This window comes from Harmonia axyridis, chromosome 4, assembly GCF_914767665.1.
Source record: "Harmonia axyridis chromosome 4, icHarAxyr1.1, whole genome shotgun sequence".
Lineage (NCBI taxonomy): Eukaryota > Metazoa > Arthropoda > Insecta > Coleoptera > Coccinellidae > Harmonia > Harmonia axyridis.
Genome location: NC_059504.1, coordinates 18,695,243 through 18,715,382, shown reverse-complemented (window position 1 = coordinate 18,715,382; position 20,140 = coordinate 18,695,243). Strand labels below are relative to the sequence as shown.

Below are 20,140 nucleotides of genomic sequence, written 5' to 3'. Positions count from 1 at the left end.
AAAATAATGAATTTTTTTAGTGTAGTAAAAAAAAATACTTGTTGTACCTTATATGTACAGACTTATGTCTAAGGGCCAGTTGCACCATTTGCCTAAACATTGATTAAAATTCAAACATTGATTATTTTCTGATTTCTCTTGAAAAATCAGAAAGTAATCAATGTTTAAATTTTTAATCAACGATTAGGCAAATGGAGCAACTGGCCATTAGGATTGAAGAAATTGACAAAATCTAAAACACTCTGTATCTTGATTTAGATTAAGAGGCATTTCGTCACCAGGTGGCCCGGAGTTTCTTCCTCCTCCCCACAGAATCTGCACTCGTCGTTTTCTGTTAGACCCATTCTCATGAGGTGTTTCCTAAGGTGGCAATGCCCTGTGAGGAATCCAGTGGGGAGGTGCAGCATATTCCTACTAAGATCCAGATACTTCTTGGATCTTGTAGAGTCAAAGTTTCAAAGAAACTTTCTGGAGTGATTCAAACCAGGAAGATACTCTTTTTTGTAGGTACATTTGTCTACACCACAGAAAGGTTCCGGGCCGATGAAAGGAGGTTGTGCTCGTTTTCTGGCAAATGTGTTGGCCTCCTCATTCCCTCTTATTCCAGAGTGGCCGGGAATCCAGACTAAAAAGACCCTGTTGTTTTTACCTATTTCATTAAGTTTCCTTCGGCACTCCAATATCATCTTAGAATCGATGATATGTGAGCTCAGTGCTTTAATTGCAGCCTGACTATCGGAATGTATCGCTATGACACATTTCCGATAGTTTCTTGCTTGATTTGTTAATTTCTGCACATCTTTTTATTGCGAGTATCTCTGCCTGAAAGATACTTGAGCGTTTGGTACCAGCCCCGAATACTCCAGCGCCAGTCTCCATCGTGGTTTTGGAACCATCTGTATACCATTTGATGGTATTCTTTTTAAGAACTGGGATTGTGGACTCCTTTTTCCAATCCTCTTTTCTACTTAGTATCGTAATGAATACTAATTTTCTTTATCATCCCGTCACTGGGATGGTTCTCTGATGGTATATAATTAGTCAAGGAGGACCAGGCTCTCTTATTCCTAATTCCCTCATTTCCGGTACCTTCCCTAGATAGTCTCAGAGTGGCCTCATAGGCCACTCTCTCTATCACTAGATGAAGAGATGTGAGATCTGTGATGATCTCCAATGCCCTAGTTGGGCATGTACATAGAAAAAGTTAATACTACATTAATGAATAAATCCACATTTAGCAGGGGATTAGTTATCTTCAATAATCTACCTGAAAAGATCAAATATTGTAATAATTATAGAGAATTCAAAAAATGTTTAATGAGTTATATTTATGAAGAATTTAATTGAGTTAGTGGATTATATTTGTATTGTTTTCAATAGCCGAGTGCTAAATAAAGTTTATTATTATTATTATTATTATTATTCTCATAGCTCCAGTGATGCAAACACAGGATAACCTTTGTATTTCATCAAGGGCTTTGATTTGAAGAGATAGGCCCTTCAAATAAAGGTTATTCTGACTCGCCTTGGTGTCTTCTATCTGCCTTTAGCTTCCGCTCATTTACCAATGAATCGCCCTGTATAATATACAAAATAAAGGCACAATCTGAATTCCGGCAATTTCGCTTCCTGCAGAGCATCCAAAACCGCACAAATCGAATGAAATAATGTTGATTAGAACGACGATCGCTTCATTTTCACCCTGAACACCCCACCCCTCAAATAGTCTGAATGAAATCGAACAGTAGGCGTGGATCGTTTTTATTGTCATCATCCTATATTGGATTCCTGGACCATCCGCAGAATTCGCCAAAGGAGTGTAATTAAATACCGGATACGAAGCGAATAATGCCGGAAATGAAATTAGTGGCTTGGCACGTGCACGATATACAGGGCGTTCTATTGCTAATTGGAATTATTTCAATAATATAGAATACCACCCAAATCACGTCCCATACAAAATGTAGAGTCCTGTTCACAAAGAAATACATTTTACTCAACGATCAGACAAACAAAATTGATCGATTGGCAAAGTGGGCAAAGAACGAAAGACCCAACACTCGACGCCCTCCTGGCCGACCACCAAAAAGATGGCATGAGAGCTGGACATCTACGTCACAGGAGGCTGGATAAACAGAAAATAACAAGACAATAGTCTTAGGAAAAAGTGGAAGAAGAAGATCAGATAAACCTCAATTAATCAATCGATTTATTTAGTTTTTAGGCTCACAAAGGACTTAGTTCTCAGCCTTCATTTATATGTAATAATAATAATAATTTTTTTGGATGGAACCTTCCAACCTTCTCCGAAATCCCACCGTCTTCACCTTTTTGCAGGATCATTCTCTGAACAGATGGCTCTATCATTTCGCGACAATTTTTTGAGATTATCGACTCTCTATAACTCTCGAACGGAAAGACCTAAATACTTTTCAATGTTCAGGATGAATAGGCCGTTCTCAATATTGTTCTCATTGCAATATCAGAACTTCGATCGCTTTCTAAATTTGAATTGGGATGTAGCATAATGATTTCAATCCCCGTGCAAAGTTTGATTGTGATCGCATAACCGGAACTAAACAACATCAAAGAAGATTATCGAAAAAAATTACATAATCAAAACCATAGAAAATATTGTGAAAAAATACTCAAATTTCCGAGATAACAAATTTGATGAAATTTTCCAAGTATGTTTATAATAATGATTTCATTTACATAGTGTCATCGGAATCAAAGAAAATTTAAGCAGAATGTTGAAAAAAAAAACGAGGAAAACACTGACTTGGAGTCAAGCGCTTGTTTATTCAAGCGCCAAAAATACAAAACGAATACAAAAAGTATAAACAGTGCGTTTTTTCGAATGACATGACCCGCCTATCATAAGATGTATTGAGAGAAAATGAAAATTCCTTTCAGACCATAAAAGGCCAAATGGAAAGTCCCCGGTCTACCATAGTAAAACACATTTTTTTGGTAAATTTCGATTTTATTATTCAACATAGTTGCCTTCGAGGGCGATACAGCGATTATAGCGATTATCCAACTTTTCGATACCATTTTTGTAGTACGATTTATCTTTCGCTTCAAAATAGGCATCAGTTTTGGCGATTACTTCTTCATTGGCGCTAAATTTCTTTCTAGCGAGCAGTCTTTTGAGGTCTGAGAACAGGAAAAAGTCGCTGGGGGCCAGATCTTGCGAATACATTGGATGCAGAAGCAATTCGAAGCCCAATTCATGCTATTTTGCCCTTGTTTTCATTGATTCGTGACACGGCGCATTGTCTTTATGAAACGGAACTTTTTTCTTCAAATGGGGGCGTTTTTTAACGATTTCATCCTATAAACGATCTAATAACGCCATATAATAATCGCTGTTGATGGTCTGGCACTTTTGTAGGTAATCAATAAATATTATACTCTACACATCTCAGAATACTGATGCTATAACCTTGCCAGCTGACTGTTGTGTTTTTCCTCGCTTTGAATTCGGTTCATCGTGTGCAGTCCACTCAGCTAACTGTTGATTGGACTCCAGAGTGAAATGATGAAGCCATGTTGAATCCATCATCACATATCGTCGCAAATATTCAGGTTTATTGCACTTTATCAGCTTCAAACAATGCTCAGAATCATTAACACGTTGTTGCTTTTGATCGATTGTGAGCTCGCGCGGCACCCATTTTGCACACAGCTTTGTCATCTACAAATATTCGCGAATGATATGATGTACACAATCAGATGATATCTTCACTATGTCTGCTATCTCGATCATTTTCACTTTACGCTCATTCAAAATTATTTTGTGATGTTTTTTGATTTTTTTCGTCGGTGAAAGCCTCTTTAGGGCGTCCTCTGCGTTCGCCGTCGTCTTCGGTGCTCATTTCACCACGTTTAAACTTAGCATACCAATCAATGATGGTTGATTTTTCTGAATATTGAATTGATGGACCATTCAAATGGAAAGCAATAATTACACAAATGTGAAGAAAAAACAATTTCATCAAAACTTGTTTATATCATTATTCCATATGTGAATCATTTTTCCATAAAATATTCGTTATAGAAGATAGTCAAATCATTATAATTCTCAAGTTCTATGAGATTTCAAGGACATCTAAAATAAATGTAACTTAATATTAGCTTGCCATTGGGATTGGAAACCTTACAATTTAAGTATACACATGTTATATCGTCCGAGTGGAGAGGATGTTTAATTTTCTTCCAATATGTCTTATAATATGCAGGTTTTCAATTTGAAAAAATGCGCTTTTTATTATTTTAGTATATCTGTTGAAGCCTATAATTTTGAACTACCCTGTATGATTATGAACGTATCCTATTATACGAAAATGATACACGGGATATTGGTAATCCATACCCGAAATTTCAGCTTTCTTTGATTCCAAGTACCGAAGTGGTGAATGTTTAATTGAATCAATGTATTGCACAAAAAAAAAGAAGTCAATTAATCAATTATTCAAAAATGGCTAGATATAGGGACAAGAAAGTTATAATACATATATAATGAAGAGGCTACAGCAAACCCAAAAAAGTATTAATATACAGTGTATCCTATTTGAAGTTATCAGTCCCTTTTGATAAAAGCGGCAACAACGCAACGCTGAAAATATTTTTGATAGGGCAGTGATTCCTACCCGAAAAACCAAAATTTCAATAAAATCGTAGCTTTGAAAAGTATAGGATACCACGCACCGTGGCACATCCATGATTTTTTGTACTTTCCTCAATTTTGTATTTATGGAAATTGATGTGGATTAGAATTTCAGTAACAATACTCACTTGAAGAAATCAACTTGTAGTTGACGAAACAGTTGATGTGTTGAAAAAACTTCGCAAAAATAATATTTTATTAATTTTATCAATTCACATCTAGGTAACCTAGTAGAAGCTCAAAATTGTTACATTTTTGAGATTACATCCCATAAGATTTACAGCAACACGAGGATCATGCAAATATCAAATTCAGCCCTCATAGTTGGAAAATTCGATTTCCTCGAATACAGAATTTATGGAGACATCGGGATTCTTTTCCGAATAAAAAAAAACCTTTGAATACCCTCAAAATCCCCTCATTCTCGAACGAGACGTTCCAAATGACATGTCTCAGATTTCTCATCTTGGAACTTAAAAGTATAGTCTGACAGATCTGGAATTGGAAAACCTCCCTTTGTTCGCAATCAATTCTGCAAGCTCAAAATTATGTCTTCCTATATAATTTTCCGTTTGTTACCCCACAATTTCCTTAAGCGGATTCTATTCTTCTTATCATATCTCATGATAATTGAATGGTATCTTGTCTTTGAAGAGATTGATTGAATGGCGCTTCAAAATAAAGGAAAAATCGAAATATAGGATTTAGTTGTACAAAAATTTTTCGAACAAGCATCAATAAATATTATATTAGTGTGTTCCTTAGTTGGTACGAATGAAAATGACAGATTCGTTGAATCATTTCAAGAAAAAAAGTCTTATAAACTTGGCCTGCCAAGCCAACGCTTGTTTTCGAGATACAAGGTGATGTTTTTTTCAGGTTTTTTTCTCATAGCAACTTTCTTTCACAAGATTATCAACTCAAATTAGGCATAGATATTTCCATGTGAAGTTTTCATTAGTGTGATATGGTAATCTACAGGGGAATTTTTTTTGGAACAGTTAGTGGTGGGCCCGCTTCTTTCGTCTAGATTTTTTGTTTGGTGGACTGGTAGTTGAAAAAAATGTAAAGAGAAACTTTAGTCCAGTACTACACTTTTTGGTTTATTGTACTTTTGTCGTTCATATCTGCTACTGATTTCGAGAAAAAAATTTCAAACAATTCTCTAGTTATCTTTAGAAAAATCCAAATAATTTAAAAGATCTATTAAGTAAGCAGTGATGAACAAAATAATTACAATTTTGGAACTGATTGACGTAACGGAGATTAATAGAAATTCGATAAACTGCTATAATCATCACATAAAAGTAGTACCTACTACAAAAAACACCCTATATGTTAAAAACGTTTGCGGGTCTATGTTTAAGGTTTTTTTCCCTCAGAATTATCGAAGGAATTTCTCATTGGCCTTTGTACTTCCAATTTAGAAACACCCTAATTAACACCAAGAAAAATAGTATATTATTTTTTCTACATTCCTGCAAAAAGCAAAACTTCATTGAATTATATTTAGTGGAAAAAGAAGTTCTGTATTGCACTAGTGCAATAAAGTTTTTATTGCACTCATCTGTCATTCTACTTCAACGTGCTGTCATCATGACAAACAAATATTTCAGCCTGAAGGAAATAACGATGTACAGTTACCAAGTACTAGTACGTTTACAGCAGTAACAAATCAATAAGTGGATTTAAAAAGTACTTCACTACGAAATATTCATATTGAAAATTGCACCAATTGTTCATTTCCTTTCAACATTGAGGGTAAAAATTAAAGTTTGAGTTAAATTGTTCGTAACGTATTAGTTCCTGTTTCAATGCAAATCGATATTAATAATAAAGTATTCAAGTTGCGCTTTTCATTTTCCTACACCAAGTGCCGCACCTCAATAAATCATTTTTTGCTTTTTGCATGAACGTAGAAAAAATGTTGTATGCAACTCGTGCAAAAATTGTTTATTGCACTCGACGTGTTTATTGCCCTCGACAATTTCACGTCGACTGCAATAAACATTCACTTTTTGCACTTGTTGCATAAATAACTATTATAAGGAGGAGAAGTTTCCCTTTTCATGGCGAGCTTGTGTTTTATTAATCGAAGGCGAGTCATGAGAAATTACTTCTGTTCCGAATAAAACATGTTATTTTTTTTCAGACGTTTGGAAATCAAAAAATCTGGAGATCTAACTTTAAATAAGATTATTATTAATGATCTTTATAATTGATTGATCAATGGAAAATTTGACTAGTTGCAGTAGTCATGCTAAATTAATTTTAACACACATATGTTAAGTATATGAATTGATAGCATAGAGTAATAAACATAGATAAGGGGAATATACGCAATTTTTACATGTCTCCAAAATGGTTAGATTAAGTTGTCGGATTGTGATATATTTTCAAATACACAATTTTACTATATCAATATAAATGTATATTATATTGAATTAAATATATTCATTTGAGTAATTCCCGATTAAATATGCAAATCTGAATATTTGGAATCCGATATTTTTCCTATTGGTCGAATTTATAATGAGCAGAATATTTATTACTTTCTGTATCTACCTGATGAAATCCAACGTTTGGCAACTTTTGCTCTCCAAGTGTCATCGGTTGTTTCACGTCGTTTGGCGCGCTTGACGTTTGTTTTCTGAATTTCTGATATATTTAGGTATATATTTCAATATATTCTGGGTTAATATGAAACATTAATTCACTATGGGATATAAGAAGTGCGTTCTTTGTGGAGAAACTCGCGAATTGAGTGAAATATCGTATCACTGATATGTTTCATTTCAAATTTGATAGTTCATGTTGGGGAAAAATTTGCTCATTGAAAATGACATATGTTCCCTCTATCTATGTTTATTACCCTTAGATTGAAAGTTATCATTGCTAGGCAACACCCTCTCTCCGGCAGAAGAAAAGTAGAACTTTCCGATGATCTCATCAAAGTATCGTTGCTTTTTTACGTTTGAAAAAAAATTCTTTCTTGTTTTGTTCAATAACAACCTTTTTTGGAAACCAAGATATCATCGAGGATGACACATTTTCAATAATTTTAGTCGTAGAGTTAGGCTTGAATGTTTCCGACAAAAATATTACTGAACTGTCAATTTTTTGCCTCAACAGCCACAAAAAAAGTAACCACAGAAATGTAGTGTAGAATGCGTTGAATCTGCCTGCCACGCCGATTTTTTTAAAGGTGTTCGTATGATTCATTTCCACATACGGTAGGCGAAAAGCATCCATTTATATCTTGAGGATTACTATATCGAAGAACCCGTCAAAATATTCATCCATTCAATTTAACACTGAAAAAATCAACAATAAAAGCTTTCGACATTTTTTCCATCGCATAACGGCATGTTTCCACGTATTTCCTCCGTCGAATCAATATTCAGCGAAGCAGGAAACAGCAGCCGAAAGAAATTTACATACAGCTCCTCTCAAGGGAGACATTCTCCAAAGCACCATTTCATTTCACCTCTCTATGTCATGAAAAATTAATATCATTCTTCGGCGTCTACTATTTTTACTCTTTCACGCTCACGCTGTCCTGCCAGCTTGAATCTTCAAACATGTCGAGCTCAATATTCTTATATGTAGTAAAGGTTTTGAGTGTACCGAAGGTAGTGGAAGCATTGTGTTCACTTCTTATAATTTCAATAATTTTGGTCTCTAATGTCAACATTTCCAATATCTAAATCTATTTCCGACCATCTTCAACAAATTTGGTTTCTTGTCTATTGGTCGGTTTGTGTGTCTGCATGTCTTCGTGACAGTCATGATTTAACTATTCTAATCCGATTTCAATGAAATTTGGAATAGCTATTAACTTTGGGGCTGTTGGTGGTCCAGAACAAATTTCAACTTTTTCTGTTTTATGTTACCCATTCAGCATGTGCAAACGTGAAATTACTGGTACTTAGAGGGTTGTCAATATCGTGGTCCGTATTTCACAGGCCTGTTTCAATGAAATATGTCAAACAAAATGTTAATCCATATATTTAATTATACGGATATTACGGTGTTTCGTCCAGAAATCGCTGGAGGAATCATCAGTTGGACTATCCAGCGATCTTGGTCCAAGAAACACCGTCTCACACCATCGTGGAGAGGTGACTCTGCACAAATTCGGGTATTCTTTATCTACCATGCCTCGCTAGAGAGTGACGCGTATAGTGAATTAATTAGACATAGTGGCGACAATTCGTTCAAATTGAGCCTAAAAATGTCGAATAGGGATATTGAACCATAAAACTCAAGAATACAATTGACTGAACTGAACTGACACACGTCAAAATCAAAATTATTGGGCCTGATAATATTTGATTTTATAAAAAATAAATTTATTCAACTGTAGAATACTTCAGTGGCTTAATAAAATTGGCCTTACATTTTGGATAGATCCCAAAAATCAGGTAAATGGAGAATGTAAACAAAAAGCCGCCATATTTAGGCTCAGCCAATCAAAAACGAGACCACGCTTGTCGCCACTGTGGGTAATGAAGTCATTGAAGTGACGCGAAGCCAAAAACGCCTACTCTCGTGCATGCAGGGACTACACTACTAGTACGTTCATCTACCGAAGAAGTGAAAACTTACAATAGGAAAAACGATTCTGTAATAAGTACGTTTTATAGTCGACATAATCATCAATTTTAGGATCGAATTGGTAAGATCGAGGGAAAATTCGAAAAAACTGGATCTGCTACTGATGTCTTAAGGCTCATACGTCATTGAAATTGACGCTAGACTCGGCTGCATAACATTTGGGCCTCGTTACGGCATGCTAAATAAAATATTTGATACTATCATTTTTCAAGAAACGCCCTGTTACTCGAGAACGAATCAAGATATCCATGATCTGCTTCAATATGAAAAATCTGCGGCTGAGGCTCATCGAATGCTCTCAAATACCTATGGTGAGGCCGCTGTTACGTGCGGAGAGTAGTTGCACGCTTCAAGAATGGTGATTTTAACGTCGAATACCATCATGGCGGTAGGAGAGTGAAGGTTTTCGAAGATGCAGAATTGGAGACATTATTTGATTAAGACTCGTGTCAAATGAAACAAGAATTGTCATGATCATTGCGACTGAATTGTGAATGATTCAGGAACAAGGAAATTGGGTGAAGTACGAATTGAAGCCGAGAGATGTTGAACGGAATGTGTTTGCTTCTGAATAGCTGCTTGCAAGGCAAAGACGGAAGGGATTCTGCATCGCATTGTGACTGAAGGCGAAAAATGAGTTCATTACAATAATTCCTAGCGCATTCATGTGGATATCCCTGCCATGCTCCCACGTCAACGGCCAAACTGAATATTCACGGTTCCAAAAAATCATGCCCAGTATTTGGTGGGACCAGCTCGGCGTAGTGTATTATAAGTTGTTGAAACCGACTGAAACAATCACAGGCGTCCTTATCAAATGCAATTAATGCGTTTGAGCCGAGCATTGAATGACAAACGGCCGCAATACAACGAGATACATGATATACTGATTTTACAGCATGACAATGCTCGATCCCATGTTGCGAAAGAGGTCAAGACATACTTAGGAACGTTGAAATGGGAAGTCCTATCCCACCCGCTATTTTCTTCAAACGTTGCTCCTTCGAACGATCAATGGCACACGTCCTGGAGGACCGGCACTTCCTGTCTTATGAAGAAGTAAAAAATGCATCGATTCGTTGATCGTTTCAAAAGATGATCAGATTCATCAACGCAGGATTCGTACGCTGCTCGAAAGATGAGAGAAAGTAGTGGCTACCGATGGACAATAAATGCTTTGAATCATAAATGTAAAACCTAGGCTACCTCGGTAGCGCAGTGGACTATAACAGTCGACTGTGGTGCCGAAAGTACATGGTTCGAATCCTGGCTAGGTCATGGATGTTGTGTATGTCTGGTGGTGGTAAAATGAATTTGATTGAAGTTCATAGAATAAATTTGGATGATGGCTGGATGGTGATTCACCAAGGTCAAAAAAAAATAAATAAAAAAAATAGATAAATGTATAACCATAACAATATTTACAATGAGACCTCTAATTTTGGAAAAAAAAAACGACAGAAGGAAAGTTGTACAGTGCATCCCATTTTGGGTGAGACAGCCAGGTTTCTCGCTTGTTATTCAAGATAGAGCCTTGCGGTTTTCACGTTCCTGTCGTACTTTTTCGTGAAACTCAAGTTGGTCTAATCAGATTTTGCATAACTGTTTCCGTTCAACAGATACAGGGCGATTTTGGAAATTGATACTTTTCGGACCCCTTCTTTATCTCGGAAGTTATTAGAAATAATGCTGAGCTAAGAACTACGTCTGAATCAGAATTCTGCGTAGAATCCAGTGGCGTACTCAATATTTTTTTTCGGGGTATGGTTTTGAAGATTCAACACAAACTTATGTTTTTTTTAATGGAACACCATGTGCATCATTACTTCGTTGAATTCGTTATTTTTTTTCCTTCAAAATGATACATAACACTATGTAGGTAGGATGTTCAGAAATTTTAAAAAAACACTAAAACATCAAATAATGATGATTTCTTATTAATGGGCAATGGATTTCCCATAAAAAAGAAGAATCAATAATGATAACAATAATTTATAGCGATGACAGCTAGATCAGATTGGTTTTTTCCCTCCAATGCCTACTTGATAAAACAATGCTCCCAAATGCATAGTAGCCATAATAACATCAAGGATGTTTGTGTCATCAATGACCTACTACTTTTAAAAATCGAAAGTAATGATCCTCTTATTGGAACATAGAAAATTCATGGCCCATTTACAAAAAATCATCATTATTTGACGTTTTAGTGTTTTTTTAACATTTCTGAACATCCTACCTACATAGTATCATATATCATTTTAAAGGGAAAAAATAACGAATTCAACGAAGTAATGATATATATAGGGTGTTCCATTAAAAAAAATATAGGTTTGTGTTGAATCTTCAAAACCATACCCCGAAAAAATATATTGAGTACGCCACTGGATTCTACGCAGAATTCTGATTCAGACGTAGTTTTTACCTCAGCATTATTTCTAATAACTTCGGAGATACAGCAGGGGTCCGAAAAGTATCTTTTGAACGGAAACAGTTATGCAGAATCTGATTAGACCAACTTGAGTTTCAGGAAAAAGTAGGAGAGGAACGTGTAAACCGCAAGGCTCTATCTTAAATAACAAGCGAGAAACCTGGCTGTCTCACCCAAAATGGGATGCACTGTACACCTATGCAATTTGTTCATTTACTGTTAATTCATAAAATTCGGAAAGTGAAGGTAGAAACTCTCATCTCGAATCAAGAATTCAATACCAAAAATAAATTGCGCTTCATATAATGAGTCTAACCAAACTCATCAATTCGCTTCGTATAACTCGCGATCTATCCCATTCTCCCGATGGATACGACAAAGACCGCTTCGTTCATTAAGCCGGATGAGTAATTCTCTTTCGTCGAGGTTTTTTTTCACTAGTGGGTTAATTATTCGCGAAAATACTTCATTTTCCACTACAATTTGATTCCATTGAAAGCGGCCGGGAGCTAAGGGAGGATTTCCCATGCGGCTCAATCGAAGTGAGTTATTGTCCCAGACTTTCGGTTCACGCCGGAATTCCCGGATCTCCCCATCGAATCGGCTCGATTATGATTAGAGTGGTCGAGTTTTTCGATGGTGCGGTGCAAAGTCGATTTATGATGTTGCCGAATCGTTCAGCGTTCGAAAATTCGTACAATGTTTGGGGTTTACTCGAGAGGATATACGATTCAAATGAGTCGAATTGATTTCCATGTGGAAGGAAACACATATAGTATATACAGGAATTATTGACATCGAAGTAGGACTTGAACATACAGTCGCGGCTTTAATTTTGGTTATGAATATATAACTAAAAACTGCTGTGGTTTTATCATATAAATAACCAGTACGTTTACAGGGTATTAGGTAAACATGTAATAAAAATTTTCAAGATGATGAAACTTTGACTGTTTCAAGGATATATCATCCCTTGATTCATTTCGAAAAGCGCTTTGTTGCGAAGATATTCTCAACAAATAACAAATTATCACTAAAAATTACATATAACATTTTTAAATCTACAGTAATTGTTGAAAATGGCTACCTCCAGTTCGGATGGAACCATCCAATCTTCTCCCAATAGATTTCCGAACTTTTAAATCGTCCACATGTTCCACGTCCAACGCAATTATCCGATATCTTAAATCGTCCAAATTTTTCACATCCAATGAAATTATCGGATCTCTTTGATCGTAATATTTTTAAATCAACAATCATTGTTGAAAATTACTACCTCCAGTTCGGATGGAACCATCCAATCTTCTCCCAATAGATAGCCGAACTCTTTCAAAACACCAGGGTCCTTTCGTTTCGAGGTACACGCAGTAATAATCCGATCTATTAAATCGTCCACATCTTCCACATCCAACGCAATTATCTGATCACTTAAACCGTCCACATCTTTCACTTCCAACGCAATTATCGGATCTCTTAAATCATCCACATCTTTTACTTCCAACGCAATTATCCTATCTCTCAAATTGTCCACATCTTTCACATCCAACGAAATTATCTGACCTCTAAAATCGTCCCCATTTTCCACGTCAACTAGCTAAAAGTTAAATCTTAACAAATTCGACATATAAAAACCAAAAATTAAACAATTTGTTGGTAAGAAAACCACTTTTTAGACATGTTTTTTACTTGATACGTCCAGTGTAGTACGCCATACTATATTTGACCTGAAATAAAATTTGAAAATACCAAATTGGATTTGTTGAGAATGTTTTTCGATTTATATCTTCGCAACAAGGCGCTTCTTCAAAAATAATCATAGAATTTAATATCCTTAAAGTAGTTCTAGGAATAATCTCTTTAATTTTTGCCGCATTCTTAACCCCTGTATATTTTTATTATTTTTGTATCCCAAAAATTAAATGGAACCACGCACCGCATCAAAGGGGAAATTGGCTTACGATGAATTTGCTCGAATTTTTCATGTTGTATATTTTGTGATGCTTATCAAATATCAATGCATCACTGCTCTAAAATCTACCATTTAGATTATATAGGATGTTGAAAATAAATTTTCTAAAATTTCAAGTGGCCATTGTGAAGAAACTTTCTCGAATATATATACCAATTCGATTATGCATCGATTGCTCATGCAACTGATTAAATTCCATTATAGAAGAAAATTATCCCTGCACGCAGAGAAGATAAACAGTCCAAAGATATTGAGTTCTTCATTGATTGTCATAAAATTGAGCGATAACATTTAATTCATTTTCAGATATTTTGTGTGGTATGAATATCAATTGCGATATATGATGTTCTCCAGAATTAAATTGAGATATCGCATCTATCGTAGAAAACTGTAACATCTCTGAAAATTTCGATTTTCAGTTTATCACACCCAATTATTCTGAATGACATTATCTGTATTTTTATTTATTGGAGAAAAATATTGCTTATCGAGATGTAGGCATTATTGCTTTGAATGTGATTTCTTTGCGTTGTCTTTCAAAACTGTTCCAGGTAACCCATGATATTTCAAATCTTTTCGGAACATCTGGCATAATCAACATAATATGATTTTATGACTGGATATAAATATCAAGTTGGCATTCTCGTTTATTGAATTTCATTTAGGAGACCTATTCAATTGCAGAATTCCATTTCCTTAGCCAGGTTGCGATGAAAATGTCGACGTAAAAATCACTGCTTTTTCAATCGAAGGAATCAGTTTAAAACGTAACATTAAGTTAAGGCTTCGAATGAAATGTGATCACGGGAAAACGAAATGAAAATTGGATCTAGCTATCATTCACCTTCTGCAGGAGTATTCGAATATTTCTTATGAAAATATATAAATATCATAAAATAAACATTTATTTTTCATTTCCGATGAGGTTCACAAGACATTTTAGATAGACTTTTCTGAAGTGAGCCACAGCTAGCTTCAAAATTTGACAAAAACTGGGGGAACTGACTGCCCCAGAAGGTTGGGATAGGTCTCATTGGAACAGTGAAGTTTTTAGTCCTTTACCATGCCGTTGTAAGAAGAACAGGGTAATTTTGTTGTCGTGACTGTTTCTAGAAAAGGCTATTCTGTAATATCCATACTTTGAAATGTGGGAGGTAGCTAAGCACTATTTGGAAAATTAACTTAGTTTTAGAGATAAAAACAAACTATTCCATATTCATTTCAGCAAAATCTCACCTCTCACCAGTGAATATGGAATTCATTTTACAGTCGTATACTGTGAATCCTCATGATGCTATAATCATTATTATTATCAAATCTCATAACTGCATTCAGAATCATGTATTTTCGATTAACGCTACGCTAACAATCATAGAGTATATGACATGCAAGACAGCTTCAGCAAAACATTAGGGACAAGCACGAATTTGATATTGTCATATATTTGTTAAGGTTTGTGAACAAATTCCATGTATTGAATGGTTTCGATTGTAGGTTAATGGAAATTTGTGTTCATGAATAATTGATAGGGCGCTCTAATTTTCCAGTATATAATTCACCGACATTGATAAATTCTATGACCAAACGAAAAAAATGATGAAATTATGTTTTGGCGTATTGTTCTATTTTATAAGTTTCGAAAGAAGCTTCTGATGTTGGGAAAAACTTGTTATTAAATATTAGAATGTACCACTCATTGAAATGAAATTCACAACAAAATTATGAAACTTTTGTAGTCACAGTTCGTAAAACTAAAGCACATTTGGGTCGTCGTGAAGAACCTTCTTGGTCGACAATAGTGAAACTTAGGTCTTAAGGCTTAATATTCACACAAGAAGTCAAGCACCAGCAATGTTGTATCTTGGCTGATTGGGTCCTTGAAATGTATCAACATTATTAGGATTGTTGATTGTTGAAAAATGTCTCCATCCTCAACGTGTCACTGTTTGGTGCGGTTTTTGGGCTGGTGGTGATTGGACCTTACCTATAGAGATTTACGGCTTGGCTTGATTTTCCAGCTACTTTTGGCTTGAGATTGACTTGACTTCAAGTGAGGCTCAAGTCAATTAGTAGTTTTTCAATCTCAAGTCAAGTCAAGTATTTATTTTAAAAGTGATCGAATCATATCAAGCTACTTGATTTTTAGCAGTTTTATTGTGTAGTGTCACATAAATGAAAAAATGATGAGTTGAGGAGGGACCTTGCCAAAAACACTTTTATTCATTAATCTTATTGTATAAAAAAACCGAAAATATCAATTTTCTTGGAATAGAAATATAAATTAAATCACTATAAATCATAACAAAATGAAAAATAATAAAAAAATAAAGTTTCTTCATATTGAGAAACTCCCAGGCTTTGTTTGATTTCATAATTTTCTATCCAGGATCTGAGACACATGAGGCATCTTATAGATTTGGCTCCTAACCTATTGCGGGTTTTTGTAACTGTGAGCACAGCTCTGGAGAATTGTCTTTCAACTTTAGCTAAAGATGCTGTCGTTGATAAAAAATCCTTGGCCATTTTGGCCAAGTTTGGGAAGATATATTTGAAACTACCAAAATCAATTAATATATTTCAAAGAAATGTAAGAAAACTACTGATGAAGTCATACTGGCGAACGCTTCAGTCTCTCGGCGCTCGAGGCATCCCCTTATTTAGTCTAAGCGCGCACGAGATTGCAGAAATATATGCCGTGCGACGCGTGCATATCAAGCTCAAGTAATATCAAGTAGCTTGATATCAAGTCAAGCAATAAATATCTAAAATCAAGTCAAGTCAAGCTCAAGTATGTAATTTTTCACGACCTTGATTTTCAAGTGATTGGTTAAAATGTCAAGCTGCTTGGCTTGAAGAAGCCCTACATACCCATGCAAAAATGAGGCCTGTGCAACTGTTACGGTTAATGGGTTGCGCTACCGAGCTATGATTAATGATCAATGGCCAGAATTGGAGGATATTGATGTGAAAGACGTTTATAATAAACGAGAGGGCACTACGTGCCATCCAACAACGAAAAAATCTCAATTTTGCAAGAAAATTTTCCGGTCCTGTTATTTCTCAAAGAGTTCTGCGAGATCTTGTAATTCAACATTTTATCATCCAGTTGCAGGAACGTTCATTGAAATTCAATGCCGTCCATAAGATTTCAATAATCCAGGAAAACAATATCAACTAAATGACCCCACGGCTACGGTTGCAGCACCACATTCTTTACATGAAAATTTCCGTGATCAATTCGCACTTTTACTTCACTTCCCCAAATAACTTCACGAATTCCATATTCGAGGTCTTGAATCGATTGAGAAGCTATAACATATGTATACCTTATCTTTGACGTGGTCCCCAAGAAAAAAGTCTGAGACTTAGTCGCGAGAACGCAAGGACGCTCCGTTTTCGCGTTCTTCACAATCGATTCAAGACCTCAAATATGGAATTCGTGAAATTAAATAACAAAATTAAACATCTTATTGGAAAACTCTTCATAAAGAGCAACTTTAGCGGTGTGTTTCAGAAAATCCACGAAAAGTTTTGAGCAAAAAGTATTTCATTCACATTCCCCGAATTCTAAAGGGTTCTCGAAATAGAAACTGAAGTGATTCACCAAAAGTTACAGCAAAAGAGATGTGGTTTATTTTAATGAAGAGAGCGAGCCTCTCCAAGTTGATATTATACTACCGACGTAGGAGAAGATATTTTCGCCACTAAGCACTAAAACACTTCAAATCTCGACTTCTCCCTTCCCGGATCGATTACCCTTGTCCATTGAGAGTTCACCGGATTTTCGACCTACAAAAGTTTAATCCGGACGCCAAAGGTTCAAACTTTCATTCGGGACGAAATGAAGTCCCTTTTCCTATTTGCTGCGTACCATGGGCGCCCGCAGAAATTTTTCTCAGGGGGGGCAAAATGAAAATTATTGAAAAACAATAAGGCATTCATGATTGTCGTAGGCGACATCAGTATTCCGTTTCTTTCTATTTCTGTATTTATATTTATCACCAGCGTCTACTCTGAATTTCAAAAGATCACTAAAAGTGGTACAGGGTGGACAAAAATACAATAGTTTCGTGTGTGCTCATAAAATAACGCATAATATTCTTTATTAGTTAAATTAACAATATTATCAAAAATACCTATTGTCTAGCGCTAATTGGTTTGAATGTAACACCCTGTAGTTTGTTACATTTTTAGATTAATAAAAATGAGCTGTTTCCAAACATGTTTGGTACTTTTGGTCTAGCAGACAGAATATGAAAGAAATTATTTCTTATTTTTATACATTTTTATCAATCTAAAAATGTAACAAACTACAGGGTGTTATATTCAAACCAATTGCCGTTTTTTTGATAATATTGTTAATTTAACTAATAAAGAATGTTACGCGTCACTTTATGAGCACACACAAAACTATTGTATTTTTGTCAACCCTGTACCAATTATAATCAACATGGGATACATTTTTGGAATATGCTCAGCCAGAGTAATCGGAAGATTGAGTCAAAATGGGGGTATTCCATTAAAAAAAAATGACGCTGACGTCATTACTCGAAAGTAATTCACCCTGTACATTAGATTATTATTTTAAAATACGGTAAATTAAAATAAAGAATCGACATGTTTCAGGATTATTTCTTAAAATGGTCTGTTTAGCTGAAAATGAATTTTGTTCCATACTTAACGGTTACGGACGCAGTGTATAAGATGAATTTATAAACAAATTGACACGCATGGAGTGCTTTCGGTTCCATGATTTTTCTTCACCCAAGAAGTGCTCAACGCGCCTAAAAAAGTTTTTAATTCAAAAAATACCTCTGCCGATTATGGATTATATGTATAGTATGTAATTCCATTGAAAACCGGAAAATAGTTGTGAATCTATTACTTTCCTTTTTTCCTTGCCCTTTGGATTGAGAAAGTAATATTGAGGGTGTTGTGCTGAAAAATGAGGCATCCAAAATCTCAGGGGGGGCCATGCACCCCACCGCCCCCCCCCTGTGGGCGCCCATGCTGCGTACTGGGAAATATCGTCTGTGCCCTCGTCAAATCAAGGATAATCAGTATTTACGTTCTCGGTGACATTTCATGTTCCGACTGTATTAGGAATGGATGGAAAACAAAATGGTTGTTTTAGTTCGGGAAAAATAAACTTAGCAGGCTGGCTTAATTGCCTCATTATTGTGTAAATTTAGGAAGGATGTGGGAGTTTCCTTTTAGATAAAATTGAGTTTGAGTGGTGCAATCATCATTTGTGTTATGAGTTCGGTAGTAAAAGCAAAAGAGCTTTTTTTATCGAATACAGTTTTATTTTTTACGAAAACTAGAATGCCTATAGAAATTTCACGGGAACAAACGTTTTAAGTTTTATTTTTGTTCTCAGAGTAATGCACATAGATAGTGCGAGCAATTTTGTCCTTTACATGAACTTTTAAATATGACATAAGGAGGGAAATGAAAACACATATCAGTGATTCGATTTTTCTCTCATTTCGTAGGTTTTTCCAAGAAGAATCAAAGATCATATTAACTCAAAATATATTGAGATAAATACCTAAAAATATCAGAAAACAAACTTCAAAATCGCCAAACGACGTGAAAGAAACTATAACACTAGGAGTGCAATAGGTGGCAAAGCTTGAATTTCAGCAGGTAGATACAGAAAATAATAAATATTCTGCTTATTTGACAATTAAGGAAAATATAAAATTCCAAATATTCAGATTTGCCTATTCAATCCGGAATCAATCAAATAAAAATATTTCATTCAATGAAATATACATTCATAATGATATAGTGAAATTGTTGATTTGAAAATATATCACAATCCGACAACTTCATCTAACCATGTTGGGGACTTATAAAATTGCGTATACTTCCTCTATCTATGTTTATTACTCTACTTATTTATGTTTACTTATTTATGTTTATGTTGCTTATGTTTATTAATCTACCTTATGGTTTTATTATAGTGTACTTTAGGTTTCGCATTAGATCAATATTATCACCCAAAATCTCAACTCCGTCGATTTGGGTGTCACGAAAATATTGTGTAACTTATTTTAGATATTCTTTCTGAATTTTCTATGATTCTAGAACGCGATCAATATGAAATTTCGTGCACGGGGCTTGAAATTGTCATTGAAATGCAACTTTTCATCCTGATCGAATAAGGAGTTTTGAAATGAAAAGGAAAAACAAAATTTCGAATGGCCATATTTACGGAACTCCTCGCAGGATTTCAATGAACTTAACCGCGGCAGTCGAGATCCAAACATACCCTGCTAATTTCAAGTTTCTAAATCCTTCCAGTTGAAAGTTATCATGTGTATGTCTGGATGGACAGAATCAAATTAGAGAACGGATTCGTCATCAGTGAATCAAACCTTTCATCTTTAGCGACCATTTCAGACTCAAAATTATAGACATAATGAAAGTGATCTGTTCAGTAAACGAG

The 20,140-nt window shown here is 35.2% G+C and overlaps 2 protein-coding genes across 2 annotated transcripts in view; one reads left to right on the top strand and one right to left on the bottom strand.

Moving 5' to 3' along the window:
• LOC123677858 (pseudouridine-metabolizing bifunctional protein C1861.05) overlaps nucleotides 1–20,140 on the bottom strand; it is a 412,482-nt gene that overhangs the window by 134,654 nt on the left and 257,688 nt on the right. The gene's annotated exons all lie outside the window — the stretch shown is intronic.
• LOC123677861 (tetraspanin-9-like) overlaps nucleotides 1–20,140 on the top strand; it is a 332,267-nt gene that overhangs the window by 107,778 nt on the left and 204,349 nt on the right. The gene's annotated exons all lie outside the window — the stretch shown is intronic.